The sequence below is a fragment of the Malurus melanocephalus genome, unplaced genomic scaffold (genome assembly GCF_030028575.1).
Source record: "Malurus melanocephalus ecotype Western Australia unplaced genomic scaffold, MMel_1.1 scaffold_120, whole genome shotgun sequence".
Lineage (NCBI taxonomy): Eukaryota > Metazoa > Chordata > Aves > Passeriformes > Maluridae > Malurus > Malurus melanocephalus.
Genome location: NW_026623352.1, coordinates 1,271,303 through 1,292,678, shown reverse-complemented (window position 1 = coordinate 1,292,678; position 21,376 = coordinate 1,271,303).

Sequence of the window (21,376 nt, the reverse complement as noted above, 5' to 3'; positions counted from 1 at the left end):
CACCCCACCAGATCTAACCAGATGTGGATAAAGTAAGGAAAAAATCAAATAAGAAAGTTAATGCCTCTCACTCTCTCTCAAGACAAGGATATGTTTGAGGTGGGTTTTTCATTCATTTTAGATTTTGCACAAGCTTACCCAGTCATTACATTTCTAAGGGTAACAAACCACATTTGAATTATTCTTACTCTTTATTTGTATTTTCATAGTGTCAAAAAATATTTTAATATAATCTGTAAAATCTTCTTATACAATAGAGCAGGAAAATAAAGGTACATAATGGGGTTTGAAAGAAGAAATACTAAAATATTGATTTGTCATTATCAGTTTTGCCCACCCCACTTTGTAACACTCCCCAGCCCATTTGAAGGTAAATCACAAATCCTGTGAAGTTTCTGAAAGCAGAATTTAAAATGCAGAATTCCAGTGAAACAACTGCAGCTGCACTTTGTATCCACATCTTGCCAACTTATTTTGGCTACTCCTGCTCCTAAAGGTGATCCACTGAAATCAGATGGAGCACTGGCCCAAACCTGTTGCCTGAAAATAAGAAAACCAAGCATTCATTCTCCACTTTGTAATCARATTTTCCCCTCCCAATTTCTTACAGAGCAACGTAATTTCCAATGCAAAAAAATTTTCATTTTTCAAGTAAAGTGTTGAGTTCTGGAAAGATTTTACTGTTAAAGAAAAAGCTCTGCCAAATTGTTCTGTCTGACGGCTGAGGGTAAGGAAAACCAGGCTGGGGAATTTTTTTGCAAGACTCTGACAAAATTTTTTAATTCCTGCCATTTTCTGGTAATCACAGTGAAAAATTCCACCACATCCAGCAAACCTTGTGGTAAGAGTGTCATAATGCTCCTATGAGAATTCCTCAGGAAAGCTCCCAGTGGGAGTCAGTGATGCCCTGGGTRTCCAGGATCACCCACCACCACGTGTACAGATGTGCCATGGCTGGTGCCACACCCAGAGCACCCCTTTTTTCTGGGTTCTATYGGGATGGAGTCATTCCAGGAGGTTTTCCTAGATCCAAAAGCCACTAATGTAGCACTAAACAAGGCCCCCACCAGAAACAGTCAAAGCAGGGGATTGAGAATTAAAAACCCCCTGAACGTGCCCACTTGTGTGCTGCTGTTTGCATCAGCCAAGGTACAAATCTGCTCAGAAGTATCCAAAATCAGAGGGGATAGATGATGGAGATAAAAGCAAATGAGGGCCTTAACCTCTGAACGGGGTTCCTAATGCTCCCTCAGCCTTGCCAAAGTCCGAGTCTTAACAATCACGTGGCTCTGATTTATTACCCKTGCATGGCCACATTCTGAAAGAAGTCCCAGGGGGTCTGTAAATTGCAGATGTAACCACAGATTAATGCTCATAATCCCTGGTAAAAACTTTGCAATAACACTGCTATAGCCTAAAGAAATTCTCCCACTAATATTCCTAATCCTTTCCCATTGGACTTTATGATCCTTCTGTGATTTTCAGGCAGTCCAGCAGTGACTAAACAATATTTATGATTTAATTCTGCTGGTTTTCATTTCCAGACTGGGGGATTTTTTTCAATTTTATTTTAAGTTACACCCACACACATAAATGCTCCCTCCTATAAATCCAGGAAATGACCAAAAGAAAAAAATGATAAGAAACAAGAAGATGCTCTRTGCCCTTTATTGGCACTCCTACCATTGCAGACCCATTTGAAAACTTGTGSTTCTTGTCAGACACTGGGAAAAACACCTGGGAGAGCATTGGTGACCTTCCACTGCTGCTGCTGTAGCCTCACGCCTCAACTCCAAACTCACAAACAGCAGGACAAAGAGAAGGAAGARCCTTCTATTTTTTCCCCTTTTATTACATCATACTTAGACCTATTCTTTCTCCTCAGACTGAAAAGCTGCCAGTTTTCAAATGTCCCTCATTAACTTTTAAAACCTAAGCTCTGCTAAAGTGGAGTTATTAGTTTTTTCCTGGCACTGCCTGCAATTGCAGTACCCACATAAGAGCCCTAAATCCTAATAGCTACTCAAGGCAAAGGCTGCTTAGTGTGAGCTGTGATATTAAATATTTGTACACAATAGGTTCTACTGGGCAGGAATTGGGGATGGAGGTGATTATGGGTGCTTTTGGCAAGACAGCAATCAAGCTGTTTCAAAAGAAAATTACCTTTCAAAGTCAAAGAAAAAATATAGTAAATAAATAACATTTCTTTTATTACAGTCATGCAGATATCTTATACAGATAGCAGAATAAGTTTTATCCTAGAGAGAGGCTGAATTAAGGGATTACAGAAGTGAGGGTTGATAAGAASAGGAYTGAACAGAGCTTGAAGATGAACCCYAAATGGCAACATAAACATACACAGGATGCCACAAGCCAGGTTCTGCTCCGACTCCAATCATTCAAGGGCTCTGCACATCACCAGTTTGACATTTCTACTCTCATACATCACCAGGAATCTGGGATTTAATTAATAATTGTCTGGAGGAATCAAACTGAAAGATGCAGAGTCAAATGTATTTAAATCTCTTTTTGACAGAATTCCAAACGATTTCTACTGATTTGCTCCTCCTTTTAGAGTGGAATTACAGCCTCTGAAGCTCAGACTTTTTGGTATCTCAGATCTGCAGTTTCAGTGCAAGAAGAACAGCAAATCCCAATATGAAGTTTAGTAAGCAGCTTGTTTTGAAGGTGTCTAAGTGCAATAACACAGGAAGCAAACAGCAGAAAAAGCCCGGTTTTCCAATAAAAGGGTTTGCCATCAGCTTTTTAAGAAACCAGACCTCATTAGAGTCAGCCATCTCTAGTTCTTGTGCTTGTAAATGCCACTGTCTCTCAAAAAACAACTGTGCTGCTCATGAAAATAATTCTGTGCTTCTCYTCAGTCAGAATGTGCAGCCAAAGAATGGTCAGGCTGAAAGGTACTGAGCCACCTTCCACCCACTCATGGGGAACATTGCAAAGGATGTATTAAAAACAAACTATTATAAGTGCAACTTCTAAAAATCTGAGAAATTATAATGCTGCTGAATGAAACAATGTAAATAATTCTGTATTAAAAGGACTTTAAACCTTCCTAGATGCACTGAACCTGATAGAAAATGAACTTCAGCATYTGACTTTTACTTTCATAAAAGGTGGTGTACCTTTTTCCTTCCTTTCCTCTTGAAATTGATTCTCTTTCCTATTATCAAACTGGTAAACTGCCAAACCCCCCAGACTAGAGTCTTAGATCAATATTCTACAATCAGTTCCCTCGCAGTGATGTCCTTAAGGAGAAGGATCTTTTACTGCTTGCATAGGGCTTTCATTTCAAATATCCTAAAGCCTGCAGCAGACACCTTCTGCCTAAGTCAGCCAGATCCAAGCACATTCTCCTGAGATGAAGGTTGTACTGAAGTTCAGAAGAGTGCTGAGGATATTTAAGAAAATAAGAGTTGAGCTGATTGTCTCAGGAACCTCCTTCTACACCTGCATTTCACACTTCTCCCTGTGACACCCGCTGAGTAACGGAGGGAAGAAGATTCATGAGCAGACAGAAGGTTGGAGTTGCAAGAAAATACAGGATATTCTTGGAAAATTACCTCAGGTTTAGCTCTGCAGCACAATCAGAGGCAGCACAAAGGTGCTGAGTTCTGCAGGGCACTGGATGAGGAGCTACCCTTTCAAACACTGTCTGGGATGTACAAAGAGATCCCAAACAGCCCCAGAACCTCTTACCCATGCTTAGAGTTTCACACTTATGTGCACACACACACGCATGCACACACACTTTCTATGGATAGGTTTTTATTTCTGGAAAGTTGATGGAAAGCTGAGTGCCTGATGGGGTGTGCTGGTGGACCACAACCCACAGGATCATCAGGGCTTGGAAGGAATCCCAGATGGGTCAACCCAATCCAYCTTCCTCCTTCAGAGCAGAAAGGAGCTCACGATCCCCCAAAAGGTGGGTATCAAGCTTAGCTTGGAATCTCTCACCTGCTGGGCTGGTCACCTTCCTGGGAACCTTACTGCACTGTCCCTTCTCAGCTGGTTTTTCCTAAATCTTCTCTGGCCTTATTGCCCAATCAAAATAATTGGTCCCTGTCCTTTCCCTAACAGCACTTAACTGTGTTTGCAGACACTTAGAGTTTTCTTTTGGTCTAGACTGAACACGACCCTTGAATTTTCCAGAGATCCAAAAGGTTGATGATCTCCCTGGGGCTGAGAGTGGGGCCTGGCCCCAGCAGGGAACAGCTGCTGGGAGGACTCAGCCTTTGAATAAGCCATCAACACAGCCCTGCCACTCACAGAAACAGCTTCAAACATTCCTCACTTTCACCACATTAGGGGAAATTTCAGTTTCTCCAGACCCACAATCATAACTTCTTTATTGCTGCTTTGCCTCTTGAAGCCGTCTGCTCTTACAAGAGGCATTTGATTCTGCTGTAATATGTGGGCTAGAATGTGAATCCATACTCAAAAGGAGTTTGAACAAAAGGAGTTTGAARTTTGGAGTAAAACTTCAGGGAAATGTCCCTAATAAAGGACTTGAAAGATTCTGATCTATTAAGTTTATCAATGAAAAAGAAGTAACAATTTTGAATGCAGTCTCTCAATTACTTTAAAGTCACCCTGGACTTAGCAAAGGTAAAACAAGAGCAAATGCTCAAGTCCCTACATTCAAACCAGAAAAGAGATGGAAATTTTTCACAGACAGGTTTCCAAGGAATGTGACAACGTCTCCATCACACAGGTTCTTCAGTCTAGACCAAGGTCCTTCTAAAAGAGGCCATTCCAACCACATGTGCAATATTAAGGACTGTTCATGCATAGGAGACCATAATATTAATTTCTGGGAATCAAGTCCCTGTTACACAATTTGCAGGTTTCCTTATGGGAAATCATCTACAGAATATTTGAAGACAGACTAGACCGCTGAGCTGTGAATTAGCTTAGAAGAAAACATCAAACTGCAATTCTATAAAATTTTATGAAAGGTACTGCAATCTTTTCTTCTCCCATTGGTAACTGAATATCCTGAAATTCTGGTAGGCAGACAGAAAAGGGAGGAGAGGAAATGGCTTTCTAAGTAAAACATAGCCTGAAACAAAAAAAACCCATGGCATATATTTAGAAACTTTTCCCAGATAGATCTTTTTGCTCCCCTAGGTTTTCTGTACTCCTTGAGGAAGGCCTGCTGGAACATCTGTTATTACCCTTACCCTACCAGCAWAGAAGTGATGCACTAATTAGAACTCTCATCTCATTGAGCACAACAAGAGCTCCCACTTCCCTTCTGCTGTTTTGTTTCATTTGGTCTCCTCTCCCCTTCTCCCTCCCCAGATCTGCTCTTCCATCTCATCCCATCCCACGCTCCCTGTAGTTTTCCTCTCTCAGTGTCTACTCTTTGGTTTTACGGGTCATTGGTTGGCAATTACACGTTTCTGTTATTAGAAAGATTTTCCCAGTTCTTGAATGAACACTTCAGGCAATGGAATTCCTTCCTWACCCTTATTAATGTCAGGTACTACAGTTGCTGTGGTGACCACAAGGTACATTAAATCAGGGTTTTTTGGGACCTAAAATTAGGTATAGTCTAGGTACCTGTTAGCAATGGAGGGTAATAAATAAATAAATAACACCCCACAGCTGGAGTAATTTACAAAACATAATAAGGGAAAATTGGCCTTTGCTGTTAGAAATAGGAGCATTAAAAGGGTGTCACGCTGCACAAGGTTAAGGCCTATTAAAATATTGTAATTTCATAGCCTTTAATGTTATCAGTATTTTCCACTTGATGCTGCCAGATAATAACTGAGAGTGGACAGCAAACATCCTGCCTTTCCTGTCAGGGTGTGTACAGGGAATATCCCCCAGTTCAAACACCAAAAGCCATTCCCTGCACGTAGGTAAGGACCAAGAGATGAAACCTCCATGCTGAGGTGTCTCCTGCCATGCTCAGACAGGTGCTGTGAGTGCTCCATGCCCCTTGCAGCTGGACACGGGGCAAACCCCAGAAACTGCCTCAGTTTGTCTCCTTGAGCTTTGTTGAGCCAAGTACAGCAGGATGGATTTCAAAGCTAAACAAGAATATATAGGGAGACATCTGGGAGCTGGGACTGTTTTTCTCCTCGAAAACATTTACCCTCATCTTTAACTGAAGGCTGGCTTTGGGCTCCTGTTTAGCTGACAGAACACTCCATCGGGTATGGAATAATTTTGGTTGATGCTCCTTCACAGGCTCAGTGAGCAGAGGTGTGGCAGACACACCAACAGCCAGGGTAACCGAGCAGCACCCTGTGCAGCAGCCCTCTGACAAGCCAGAAAAAACAACAGCTTCATGCTTTAGGGGTTATTCCTAGTGCTGGACAGGAACCTCAGCAGCCCTTGTGCTCCAAGCTGTAGGCACAAAGCACAATGTACAAATCACTGTTGTGGCACCATAATGTGAAAGAGACATTCAGCCATTAGAGTGTCCAGAGGGGCCGTACAAGCAACAGCTGAAGGCTCTTGGTTTGTTGAGCTCAGAAAAGAGGAGACTGAGGGGAGACCTCACCACACCCTCCAACATCCTCATGAGGGGCAGCAGAGGGGCTGGCACTGATCTCATCACTCATGACCAAGGACAGGACTCAGGGAATCAGCACAAGAGGAGGGTCAGGATGGATCTCAAGGAAAGGTTCTTCTGTCCCCAGAGGGTGCTGGCACTGCCCAGGCTCCCCAGGGAATGGGCACAGACCTGAGGCTGCCAGAGCTCCAGGGGTGTTGGGACAGCACTGCCAGGGATGGACAGGGTGGGATTGTTGGGGGGTCTGGGCAGGCCAGGGGCTGGATTTGATGATCATGAGGGGTCATCCCAAGGCAGGATATTTCATGATTCCATGGCAGAGTCAGCACTCTGCAGATGACCCAGCCAGTCCTGCCTCCCTGTCCACAGCCACACTCAGTTTGGCTTTGTTCAAGACTCCTGGTCTCAGGGCTCTGCTGCTCCTGGGACCTGCACACCTCACCTGGAGCTCCTGCAGGTGCTGAGCMCTTTATTCTCCCCCACAGCCCCTTCCTGTTGGATTGCAGCACTATGGTGCAGTTTAGGTAAAGAATCAAACTTTTCCTATTACTGACATAGTAAAGAAGAATAGAGCAGCACTGTCCAAAGGAAGTGGGATACATAAAGAAATCTATGAAAAGTCTTTCTACCTTCACAAAAACGTTGCCTTTATGTCTTTCCTCACAGTTCTGTGAATCACATAAACTCTGCAACACTCCAGAAGATGGAAATATTTATCACAGGAAAACTGAGATAGTTGTTTAAAAAATATCAAGGACTAATAATAAAAATAAATATAAATAATGAGCCTGTGCCTTAAGCACCAGGCAATGTTGCATCTGTATTAGATGGATGAAGCTGCTGCAGCACTGGATAGGGAGGGGCTGTTCCTTGGCAGGAAAAGGCAGCAGAGGGTGTAATGCTCAGGAACTCAACTATCCCTTGCCCAGCACAACACCATAGCTAAGAGAAAAAAAAAWGGAAAAACAAGGCAAGAAAAGATGATCTTGGCTGAGCACGTAAAGGGTATCTTGAATAAGTGATATTTAAGTCATGTTCTTGTTTATTCTTTTAAACAAGCCTGTGGTGAGCAATTGTTCACCTGTTATAAATTACAGGCAACTGATAAGTCTTCATTTATAAGTCTCCAGTCAACAGCACTCACACTGACAAAAAAAACCAACAAAAAAACAAACGCAAAAGCAAAGCCATCCAGAACCAACAGCATTTTTCCAGAGCTGGACAACAYAGAAAAGTTTCCAAAGCAGTTATGTAGCAGATTTCTTTAAAATTTAGTGGCTCAGAAGAGCCCCAAAGGGTCAGGCAAATGTCACTCTCCAGCCATTCTGCTGTAGYTCTTCGCTAGATGTAAGTTTAATATTAAAAAAAGATTAATCTGTATGCTTGAAGCCTGTTCTTTTTAATCTTAATGAGTTATGATTTTATACAGCATAGAACCTTATCCAGAACAGCTTTAAAAATTGAAAGGAATAAGATCAGAGAGCTGAGAATACGAAGTGGGGTTTTATCCAACATATGACTTGATGTTTCCAACTAGTATTCCGTGCTAAGAAGAGGAAAATGAGCCATTAAAAGAAAAAAAAGTATTTTCATAGGAGATCTTCACAAATATGTTACCTCTGCTGACCTTTAGATAAAGGTAAAAAGGTTAATGCAATAGTTTGGAAATTGTTAGCCTGAAAAAGGACCAATGACCTTCCCAGGGTTGTTCCCAGATTTCTCAGCATAGCTTCTAATTCCTGGGAGATCATTTGAGCCGTGCAGAGACCTTACTTAGTCAGAGTCAAAATATTTTTCTGCCTTTGTAGTGGCTCTCCGAATCTATAAAATGTGGAGTTTCCTTTTGTTCCACCTCCCTCCACCCCGAGCTGGGGAGGTGCCAGCACAGCCTTTCATTCATAGGGCTGCAGATTTTCCGACCCTCCGCTGTCCCGGAAAGAACAACAGTTGGGATTGACTTCTCCCTAACACGTCCTCTCCACTTTTAAGGGTTGGTCCATTGAACCATCAGCTCTCCCTCGGTGCATCAAACARTGCAAGTTCATTTCATCCATTTACATCATTGCATAGTTTGGCCAAGAGTTTCCTCGCCCCTGATTTAAATCATGACAATATTGGTAATGGAGACCAAAATGAGGAGTGCATCTGGGTTCTTTCCCAGCTCCTTCAATAACCTGAAATCCAGCTTGAGCAAACAATTAGATTTATTTATGCCATGATTTGCTTTTAAAGTGATGTTGAGCAGTAAGCTATCTCTGGGATAAATGAAAATTTCAGACTTTTTTACAGAAACCCCTTTAGAAGTTGGACTAGGTAGTGCCAACTGTAAAGAAACACAGAATGACACTTGAATGGGGGAAATTCCAAAGCAGAACCTTTAGCAAGGGCCAGAATACTATTTTGAAGCAGAAAATCCTTGCAATTTCAGCCCCTTAGGTTTCAGATCTAGATTCTCCTCAACCCAAGTTCTGTCAATTTGTCATTCTGCAAAACACACAAACACCAAGAGAGAGCTCAGTTTTGATGAGCTGTAAAACGCCATCATTTWGTCATTTAGTCCATCTGTCTGGCCCTAGAAATTGAAATTTCCTTTAAATTAAAAACAAATGCAAAGCAGTATAGCTACATGCATCATACCTAGAGTGTACCCTGTGCAGAAGRAAAAGCTGACAGAACCTGCACAATCTGCTGTGAAAGGAGGAGCTGTGAAGATTTATCCCAATCCCATTACAGCAGAACCGATTTGTGGTCTGTACCACACAACGGTGGTGCCAGTAACCCAGCAAAGCACAGGTTCCCACCAGCCTTTTAAAAGATTTTCCTTCCTTCTCTTCCCCCAGCAGTGAGAGGAAGGCTGAGGGCAGGATTCAGCCTTGGTGCTCTGCCAGCCCTGCCAAGGGAAACCCAGGAATCCCCACTGGGGCAAGCAGGACTGTGCAGACATGAGACACACTAATAAATGGTGACATGATTTACACACCAACTTCCAGGAGCTCAGATGATTTCTCTGCTCTCCCCCTCACCTCTGTGTTTCCCAGTATTAACCACAGTTCACTGGTGTAATAGTGCAAACTCTTTTCCATCTGAGCTCTGCTGAAAAGGCAAATGGTATCTCAAGGAGCGAGTTGACCCCATTATCAGAGCCTTTGGGAGTTAAGAGAGCAGCCAGCAGTGGAGCCAGCCAAAATGCCTGAGCTGAGGCCAGCTAAGAAGCCAGCAAGTCAAATCCGAGGCTGCTGGAAAAATACATTCTGGAGCTCAGTGTCTGGGACCCCGAGCTACCATGCACACCCTGCTTTAGGGGATCTGGGTGTTGGCTCAAACAGAGCATGGAAGAGAGGGTGAACAGAAGAAGCAAATTAGACTGGAGTTACATAAAAGGCCGATTGACTTTTTAATGACTTTGTTACTTGGAAGTAGCAGGTATACTTACCAGAAYATAATCTCCTCTTTTACAGTAAAAGGTTTTTACAAAGAAAAGATACGTAAAAAGGGATCTTACAACATATCCTTACAGAAGTATAGAGGGCTAGAACAAGCAGCACAAGAAAAGTGGGATGTACCTGTACTTACAGTCTCTCCAAGCTTTGGAAAGTGTATTTTCAATCACTGCTGATCATAATTGCTCTTTAAAGWCAACAGACAGAAGGCCTTTGCCATCTAAAGCAGCAGAAAACAAGAAGATTTATTAGTTTCACAAAATGTTACTCAGTCACTCCCAGGTCTTTATTAATGATAAAGGAAGTTATGATTTTTAAAATGCAAGGTGGATGACATGACACAAGATAACCCAGAGACACAAGATCTGACCTCCCATTGATTCTGGGAACTGCATTTTGAAGGACTTCTGTTAGTGGGAYCCCTGCTTTCAGCTTAGCCAGACCCCAGGAGGGTATCATGGCAATGTCCATCTGTGACTACTATGGACGAGCACATCAATAAACATCAGAAGCTGCTCTGTAACCTTGATCAGGACCAGTGGGTCAATCACTTACCCTGCTGTACTGAAGCACTGATCCATTGAAAGAAGGTAAGATTAAAGTACAGAACCTAAGAAATTTCTTATGGAATTAAAAAGTCACAATCCTAGATCACACAGAAACTATTTCTAAAAACACTGCTCTGTTTTTATCTCTTGCCATCAGATCTCAGCTCATCACTGGAAAGCTGTATTTCCATGCAATGATTAAAGTCTTGAAAAATGTTTGTTCCAGAGATCTCTGCTCCCTTTTCTGGGKAAACATTTTGCTGAAGCAATGTGCAAGAGGAAAAAAACCTTTGCCCACAGCAGCTACAGAAATGAGAATGCCATAAGAATCTCGGGAAACTGAAAAGGAGGTAGAAATATCTGATACAGCTTGGGACTAAACCCCAGTGTGAAGTCCATGGCCACTTTTAAGAGCATATAGCTTTTCACTGCTGTGCCATCTGAAGCTCCAGCACAACACCTGCCCAAGAGCTCAGACTGAGGTTTGGACTCAGCTCCCRGCCCAAGGGAACAGAAGATGATTAAGACATGAGACAGAAGGCCTGCAAGCAGAAAGAAAATAGCCTGAGTTAGCAGCTTACAGCAAAATAGAGGATAAGGTGCTCAGAAATGTTTCCAAAGATTGTCGGTGCTTGCAGTGCTTCAGGTTGGAGTGAATTAGCCCAGATCAGGTGAAGGAGACTGCTACACAAAAAAATACCCTGTAACACAAAACTTTCCTGCTGTCAGAAATGCTCTTTTTAATCATTAGTACTTTAGCAAGAAAACACATGTGCACATACACACAAGTTTAACGTTTCTCTGAAAGTCTGATCTCTTGTACTTTAGACCAAACAGAAAACATAGAGCAGGCCAAATTCTGACCAGAATCCGCAGCAAAGTTCAGCTGATCTGTGGTGTTGAAAGCCCATTGCTGCTTAAAACAAGTATTTTACAAGGCAGTGAAATAAACTTTAGATAAACACAGGCAACTGTTGCTTTGGCATAGAGGAGACCGACACGCTTCAGAAATATTACTCCTGTTTTCTGCTCCCAAGACCAAGGAGAGAACAGCACCGTGCAGAGGACACTGAGACTTCTGGCAGGAGAATGTTACACATTCACAAATGAYAGAACAGAGTTACAGCAGCCTGGAGTGTGCAGGAAGATGAGAGGCCACTGGAGAAATGGTCTTGTGTCAGCAAAAAAATTGAGAGCATCTGTCACAGGAAGCTGAAAATTTCTGCTTTTCCTGGGGGATGAAGGATTTCCAGCAGAAAGGAAACATGGGGATATCTCATCTGGCAGCTGGTGATGTACCCATAGAGCTGGAAGATGTACAGACCTGGAGGAGTGTCTGGGAATGGGGCAGTGCTGGGAATGTGGCAGTGCCATCAGGGAGGGCACCACTGAATTTTGCACACAGAACACGCTCAGCATTGTTTGCAGATTTTGCTACTAAAAAGGCAGGGGGGCAGCTCTGCCTCCCATTTCCAAATTCCTTTCTATGGGAACACTCCAGAGTGGAAGAATCTCCATAAAGATGCAGAATGAACTGAAGCAATGGAGCAGCTCAAGATGTAATCACTGACTACCTTCTGCTGAAGTGACAATCTCTGCCCAAAAGACAGCCAAGAGACTCAGGTATGATGACTTCTAATCCTCTGACCAAATATTTCCTTTTTGGTTTTTTGCTACAGCCTTGAAATTGCCTTCTGCAATGGCCCTTTGGGGATATATGGGAGGTTTCAGTGCTTGAGAGCGCCCATTTTGAGCTTCAGTAAGAGAACAGATGTTTGGCATTGAAACTGCTTCCCATGTTGCCTGTGCCACACTGTCCATATCAATGTACATGAGAAGCAAGGCAGGGCACTGAGTTTTCACTTAAACATTAATCCCAAGGAAAAAATCAAACCAACAAAGGTTTCAAAATACAGGGCACATTCATTCAGATAGAAAATGTGATTAATCTTTGCAATATTTACTTTGATAAAATTATATTTAAATTTAAATTAAAWTTAAATTTAAATTWAAAAGGCAAGAAAGATGGAAGTGAAGCAATTCTTTAAAGTTTGAATCTTCCTCATGCAGCGCCAGAAGTCACAGATGATCACTGCTTGTCTCCATCTTTTTATTTGGAGGTTACTATTAACAACAGACAGTTACATCAAGACCTGGATAAGTACTTTTCTGACTTTAAAACCAAACAAAATACACTCAAATGTAATTCGCCTCCATATTCTTGCGAGGAACAAAACATAAGAGATTTGCCAAGCAGAATGCTGAAGCAATTGGACAGCAAAAATGCATTTATCAGCATAGCTTCACAGGCTTCAGAGACAATCTAATAGGGYTTTTTGTCAAAGATAATCAACTCAGATTTACTGATATTATTTGCAAAGGAGAATACATATAAGGTATTTACTTTTTTAACTGTATAATCTATGTACTTAACCATAAACTGTCCCTTTTACTCATTTCATTTTTCTCACTGTGGGTGACCAAAAATTGTAAAGCAACATTATCATACACCGATACCTTTCATTTTGATCTAAGGAAATTGACATGTTTTGCCTTCCATATAAAATTTTTAAATTTATATGTAACCCAAAACATCCATAGACAGACGTGGAACAAACGAATACTCCAAATTTTTCATGGAACCCATAAGCAACACATTTCCTTACCTTTATTAAATTTCGAACTCCCTAGATTTAGAATGGGCAGACCCATATCTTTTTAAAAGGACACATGAAGTTGTGCTAAACACACATTTAAGAAAAAAGGGATCAGATACTGAATTAGGACCACAGAAAAGTGACCATGAACTTTTTAGGTAACCATGACCTAACAAGAACTCCAAAGCCTCCCTGGATGCACTGGATCTCATTATCAAGTATTTTACAGTTGTACGAGACATGAGTCAATATGAAAACACCGGTGTAAAAGCAGACAAAAGGAGCTWTTTATTATCATAGAATCACAGAATGGTTTGGGTTGGAAGGGACCTTAAAGCTCATCTCATTCTGTTCTCCCTGCCCTGGACAGGGACACCTCCCACTGTCCCAGGCTGCTCCCAGCCCCAATGTCCAGCCTGGCCTTGGGCACTGCCAGGGATCCAGGGGCAGCCACAGCTTCTCTGGGCACCCTGTGCCAGGGCCTGCCCACCCTCCCAGCGAACAATTCCTTCCCAATATCCCATCCAACCCTGCCCTCTGGCAGTTTCAAACCATTTCCCTTTGTTCCATCACTACAGACCCCTGTCTTAAGTCCCTTCCCAGCTCTCTCAGATCCCCCTTCAGGCACCAAAAGGGTGCAGTAAAGTCCCCCGGAGTCTTTTCCAGGCTGAACACTCCCATCTCTCACAGGAGAGGGGTTCTAATCCCTCTAACCATCTTCGTGGCCCTTCACATTAGGGTGCTTCAGTTTGCTTTACACTAGCCCTACCAATAGCTGAGTTTGTTAGAAAAGGAACCAGATTGTCACATTTTCCCCAGATAATCAAACCCTACCCATAAGCAGTTCTAGGAGCAGAACACCACCAGCTCTACCTTCCTTTAAAAGGCTTTTTCCACATTTCCATGCACACCTAATAATCCCGTGCAACAACAACAGCCGAAATAAAAATGGGAAGGCTCCAGTCACCAATGAAAAGGAAGCTGCAGTTGTGTGTGGAGCCATCAGGACAGCTCTGGGTGTTCATCTGGCTGGCGTGCACGCAGCCCTCCCATCCGCCCAGCTGTACGGAGGGATGATGGAAAAGAGAGATCCGCCCAGACACGTCCACAGCCGTCAATGAGCCCTGAAGGATTTGATGAATGAAAAATGCTCAGGATTGGGAATTTATATTTGATTTCTGCTGCTGAGGGAATAAGGCTGACCTTTTGGTTTCCATGCAACCTTGGAAAGTGGGAGCTGGGAGAGCGTGTGTCACCCCATGGAAGGGCTTGAGTCAGCTCTTGCTCAGCATCTTAGGGACCAGCTGCTGTCTGGACACATGTCCTCGCTTAAAGCTGGTCCCCTGCCAAGGAAATAAAAGGCGGACTGAACTATTTCTTCCTGAAAATCAGATTAAGGAACTCTGGAAGAAATGAAAGATTGTATCATCTTGCTACACTGCTACAAAAATCAGCTGAAACCCAGGAAATAACACCTCGATAACAGAAACAAATGAACTCTAAGTACCAATGGCCATCAGAGAATTAGAAGCTCCCATGAGTTTCTCCAAGGGATAAATTCCCATCAAAAKTCAAGAATCAGAGCCTGATATAAAATGAAGAGTGTTGATGCAGCTTTGTAAACCCACCAAGATGAAAAAACGAAATMATTTCGTCATCTAAAAGAGAGTAATTTAACACAATTTAGGTCTGAGAGTAAAAAAATTGATGCAGTTTCAAGGCAGCCAAAGTCCTCAGGAAACTCAACACCACTTGCATTATTAAAAATCAATTTTTAATAAAAAAGTCTTCAATTTTTTGTGTCCACTTCACCTCAAAAGCCATTTGACATGCAAATGAATAGGCAGTGAAAGACCTTAAGASAATCTCCAATACTATTGGTCAACTTTTCAGCAATTCAGCTGAATTTCTGCATTTGATATCCCCAAAAAGGAGAACAGAATTGCAGCCAGAAGYCTCTAAATAGTACAAACATTTGTGCACTTTTACAAGGCAGGTAAAAACCTAAATTATGTTGCTAATTAATTTTATATTTCCTTTGGGTAGCCMAAGAAACCTGGAGCTGTTCAGCGTTCATTGAGTGATGGGGTTTTGCCAAGTATTCAGGTATGTTATTAACAGAACCAGCCAGAAGAACTGAGATCATGCTTTCTGCAATACCTACAGGGAAAAAAGTCAAATTCAAAGTAARCTTATGCAAAACAAAATATCTATATGAGGCAGAAAGGGAGAAAGGAGCACCAAAGCACTTGAAATATTTAAATACATGGAAAAAAAGCCTTTAAAAAACATTTCTCCAAAACTAAGGCAACAGCCAAGACTATAGTTCAATGGCAGTGAATACCAACATGTTCCAAAGACAAATATTTACAAGAAATTGAGGATAAAACACKGGTTTGATCAACTTGCAAAAGATGTAAGATATGATTTGCACTATGCACACATTGTCCAAATAGGCTACAGAAGACTTAATTGATTTTTGTAATTGAGCTGGCATGATAAGCCAAACTTTCATAAATACCTGCACTGTGTAGGTGTGATGCCCTGGAGAGAAATAGACAGGCAGGACATTAAATAGAATATTTTTACCTTCAAAGCTGCTTCCCTGTCTCCTTTTAACCTGCACAGTCTTTTTTGTTTCCCTTAAAAGATCTTGTAATTCAATTGAGGAACATCTGTGTTCATATCAGCTTTTAAGATACCTRATTACCATACACAAATATTCACTTCCCTCTGCACCCACCAGCATAAAGCAACAGCCTCTCTTCCTTCATTCTCAGGGCACAAATCAAAGCCAACTCTCTTTTCTTCTTAACAAGTTAATCTGCTCAGTGGATGTTAAATGGGTATCAACTACTAACCACAATACGAGTGGTTAATAAATAACATTTAAAAATAATTCTTAAAAAAATATGTAAATAATACTTTCTCTCCCCCACAGAGCCTTCAACCATCAGTCCTCCCGAATCTACTACGTAGATCCATTGATTATGAAGGCATATTCTTGATAAGATTTCCAGTTTCCCCATCCTAAATCACTCCTATAGTGAATTCCAGAATCTGTACTCATCATCATAGGTGCAATAGTGGAACCTTTGGCTTTGTTCAGCAATCAAGGAAATCCTTCCAAAAGCAGACATACAGGTGGCAACTTTGTCTGTAATTCACAACCAGTTCCCCTTCCTCTGCTGGAAAGTGGATTAATATGGCAAATCCACCTCACCACTTCATTCTGTTTCAAAAGGGCCAATATTTTAAGTTGCGTTCTCTAAGGGAAAATTTAACAATTTATCCCAATCCCTGATGCAGCATATTTTCATAAATACCTCTGCCATTTCCTTYAAAGGAAGGAAAAATACCCCAAACACCTTGCTCCACCTACTCTCCAACAGTTGAATTTCAAAGGTTTTGGCTTCTTTAACATAAGCAATTCAAGMATTAGCACCAGCCAAACATTCTGAGTCACTGTTTTAAGATTGGATCGATCATGATCATATATTGTTGAAATTATTTTTAACTGGTATAATTCCAATCCACTGAAAGAACTTAAACCCTATTCAGGGAATATGAAGCTTCCACTACCTTCATCCCCAAGTTTTATGAACTAAGAAATCTCCCTTAATTGCTGAGAAACTGCTGCAGGGATAAAGTTCCCCATCTCTCTGCATCCTCTGCCTCCTCTCAAGCYTTGCAGCAGTCCCAGCCTGCGGAGGAGAGGGCCAACGCTAACAAGGTGCAATCCAACTCCACCAATAACCAGCTGAGACAAACGGCCTGGAAACGCTTACGGGAAAGAGCAGAGCTGTGCATTAAACCCCAGCAGCTCCTGCTTTATGGGCCCTGAAGAAATGGATATAAAAGCACAAGTGCACAGAACATTTGCRGCGCTCTCCCGCCCGGGCTGTGCCGCACTGCAACGCACGGCTGAGCTCGAGGCAACTCTGGTGCCATGCCAAAATCGTATGGAATGCACAGAGAGGTCAGGGCGAGGAATTTATGTGTTTTGCAGTTATTTAGAAATTACGGGAAAGAGAACTTGGCCGCTCCTGCCACTGCACAGGTGTAGTTAGCTCAGAGCGCTTGGCGGGTCAGACTTTTTCAATCAAAATTCCACTCCAGCAGAAGCAATGGCTCCGTGAATGAGAAAAGATGGCTCAGTCTGGGGGGAGAAACTAAGGGATCACCTTTAAAGTTCTTTTTTTGCAACACCTTTCCATCAGTACAGTCTAAGATAATGGTCCTCTAACATAAAAGCCTAAAGATAATTAACAATAAAATATTTAGTCTATGCCTGTGAAAAAAAATCCCCTAAAAGTATTACTCCAAGTTTTCATTTGGTTATGCTCTGCATATGTCCCACTCAATGTCCCATTGAGTGGGACAAAACCACTCAAAAATCATCACAGCAAGTGTCATTTGAGCTTTTAAYTGAATAAGGAGTAAAATGTTTCAGAAGCTGAATAGAAGAGCTCATGGCCTGCTCTATCCATAAAGCAAACCTGCACTCCCAAACTTTGTGGCTTTGTGCACATATAAAGAGCATTATGATTTACTCTTATATTTATTGACCAGAATAACAGTGTGGTGGAAATGAAGATTTTTTTTTCCCCAGAGAAAGGACAGGAAGATAAAAATACAAGAAGCAAAATAGATGATGGAGGGAATGAAGGAAATGTGAGAAGATACAGTAAGAAAATAGAAAAGGGGCAACAGTAAAAAACCAACCTAGACAGTTCTGCCAGGTATGTGTTAGGGTGGCCCTTTCCAGCTGTCAACTGTGTGGGACTATCACTGTTTTGTGTCCTCAATATTGTGTCTCTGAAAAACACTACTGCACATTACAGTTTCTTGAGAATTAAACACAGTAAAAAATTCTATAGCATTGAAATTAAGGAATTAATTTTTCCTTCTGAACGCAATAAATGTCTAAGAAATCCTTCTGACTCAGTGGCAGCTCCTGAGGAGTGTCCCAAGGTGGCTTTCCAAAGCAGCCACAGGGTTGTTTGTGGGCACAGCAGCAATCTTTCCATAAGACAGAGTGTGCTACTCCAGTAGGAATCTGTCAGTGCATGGAAAGTTAAGAGTGTCTGGACAGCACAGTGGTGGGTAATGCGATACAGATGATTTCACCTTTAGGTCTCCAGTTCAAAAAAACTCAGCCCAAAAAGTGTCATCACCTGATAGTTTTTACTACTTCTATTTACAGTACCAAATTTCCCAGAGGGCCCAAGTGAGATCAAGACTCTCCTCCCTCCCTCCCTCCCTCCCTCCCTCCATGCTCTAGGGATTGTGTCTAAACTAAGGCACAGACCTTCTCTTCAGACCCATGGTGTAAACAGACTGTAGATATGAAGGGAAAAAAATCACAGGAGACTGAAATGTGTTGTCAAAATTCAGTGAGTCAGACATAAAAGCAAGTCTGACTCCTGAGCTGATGACATTTTTACATTTTTTTTTGTGTCAGAAGAGCTTCTCTGCACTGCCCCAAAGGCAAAAATGCACTTGTGCAGCAAGACCTCAGCTCCAGGATGGATTCAACTTCCTAGACAAGGACATATTTTTGTTTTTAGCCCATGTGGATTAGGGCTGATACCTTTTAGGAGGGCTGGGTTCACTCCACACAGGCTGCAGAGATGGTCATAGAGAGCACATCCAGGATTCCCAGACATTCAGCAGCATAGTCTGAGCTACCCCCCTGAGTGCCTGGGAATCCTAGGCAAAGGTTAAAAAAAAAAAAAAAGAACAAACAGAAAAAAACCCCGAAGTTCATTTTTACCTAGACAAAGTATCCATATCCAGGGTATAATAAGCTGAGAAAGCAGTTTCTCTTAATTTGAGTGAAAGAAGCAGGAATCCATGATCCTACTCTGCTCCYCTAAAAATAGGACCACTTATGATTATAATTGAATATAAGATCAGAAAATTAACCTTAGCATGAATTCTCTTCCAGCTCTAAAGATGAYCTTCCCAGGTCAGATTGGCAGGGTGGGCAGGAATCCTGCTGAAGCTTAGATCCCAGTATCCATCAAGCTCATTCATTCTAGAAAGTTACACCCTTTTCTCAGTAAAACAATAATTTTAAAAAGTATTAGAAAAAAAAAATCAAAGCTTCAAAAATGAGGGAGCCCATTCAGAGTAGTACCAACAGCATCAAGAGSTTATCTCGCCATAAAAATATATATATCAGCATATTATATCTCTCAATAATCAACCACCTCATCTCACCACTCTGCAATAACAAGCAGTAATTCCATTTCCAGTGTAAATCATTTCAATTCTGACATCTTCACTGGGGACTAAATAACATGTGACCTTATCTAACTTCAATCTGGTATTAATCTTAACAAGAGAAAAATGCTTTATGAAATTCAGGAGCTTAAAGGTAACTGGGGGGATCCAGGTCTGCCTCAAAGAGGAGCATATGGATTTAATTTTCCCTTCATTTTTCACAAAATTCTAGGAACTGCAGTAAYGTCTCGTTATAGGGTGCCACAAAACCAACTCCAAATCTTGCCTAGAAGAATCAGGGTCTCACCACCACACTGGGCAAGGGAAATTTGGAACATTTGAGCAAAAATTACTAAGGCTTACATAGACTTGATCTCTTTTCAAGCTTTTTCAAGTAACTTGCAGAACCTTTAATAAAATAATCACCTTCTTTGAAAAATAGGAGCATGATCCTATTAGGAAATAGAGATAAAGCCTGCTTCTGCTTCCAGTTATGTTTTTAAGTGTGGAATGAAATTCAGGAACTTAAACTGCCATGATCGCAAGTCTAAAAACTGATCTTTAGTGAGACCTTTRATAGAATTTGTCAAAAAACTTCCTGATCTTCAATGCCAACTTTCTGAGCTTCAGTGGTAAAGACTTGTCCATCCTGAAGATTTTTTTATCTTGCTGTACATACAGTTTTCTCTCCTATATTGCTGGTTTTCTCTGGACACTTTCATGCTGCCAAGAGAACCTGCTGTCTACCCTTATCTTYAAAAGCAGGGAAACCTTCACTTCAATTGGCACTGACACATCTGGTGAGGATAACCTGGACACCCACATGCTCTGCTCCATATTTCAGAGGGACTTGAATCAGAAATCACATTTATTCCACTGCTTTTACTTGTGCTACTGAAAAAACATCTTCACTGTCWCATTTTAGAAAGCTTGTGAGTAAGTTGTCTAAAAATCACTTGGTTTTGTTTGCCATGACACCTCACCRATTAATTTCATTGCATGTTCCCCAGCTCCTGCATTGTGAAAACCTCCAGGGAATAATCACACTTTGTAGCTCTCCCTGCCCTCCCTCCAAACACCTTTCCTAATCCAGAGGCTGCTCCAGCTCTGCTCCATCCTGCACCTCTCATTATCGTTGGCCCTTTTAAAGCATTTTCTAGTTCTGTTACCTGCCAAGACACAGGAAACCAATCTGGGAGAGACACAAGTGTGCCTGGCACTCACGTAACAGACTGTGCTGCTTTCATGCTTTGTTCTGACTCCTTCCACCACCACCCTTACATGCCCTTTGGGAGTCTGATGACCAAAATTAACATCTCCCTTTGTACTCAGCATCTAAGACTCAAAACAATGCATTGATATGGGACAGAGCTGATTATCATGACAGTCAGTCACTGAAACTGCAGTGGGAAAGAGAGAAAGAACCTCAAATAACAAGGTTTGGTTTGCAGATCTATTCCTATACTTCATTCTGTTCATCAGGAGCAACACCTAATTCTGACTGTGGGACTTCAGAAGTGTTCAAGGCCAGGCTGGGGTTTGGAGCAACCTGGGATAGTGGAAGATATCCCAAGAGGGTGGAATGAGATGAGCTTTCAGTCCCTTCCAACCCAAACCATTCCTTGATTCTGTGATAAATGCAGTGAGTGTCAACAAATCACAATATACATTAATAATAAAATCAATACACAAATTCATCAACAACTGTAAGATGAAATCTCAAAATAAAACAGTACTTTTAAAAATGGTTACTAACTTATTCAAAAACTCTGGGAAGAAATGAGGCAAAGTTCACAATCTTTGTTCCCACTACAAGGTCACACCTCATTTTGCAGCTTTATCAGCTGCCACAGAATCAGCTGTTAACAGCTTCCATTGGGAGCTGCACTGTCTCCAAGAGCATGGGTTTTGATTATTGGGAAAAAAGATGCAGCCTGSAGCACCTCACCTCCCACA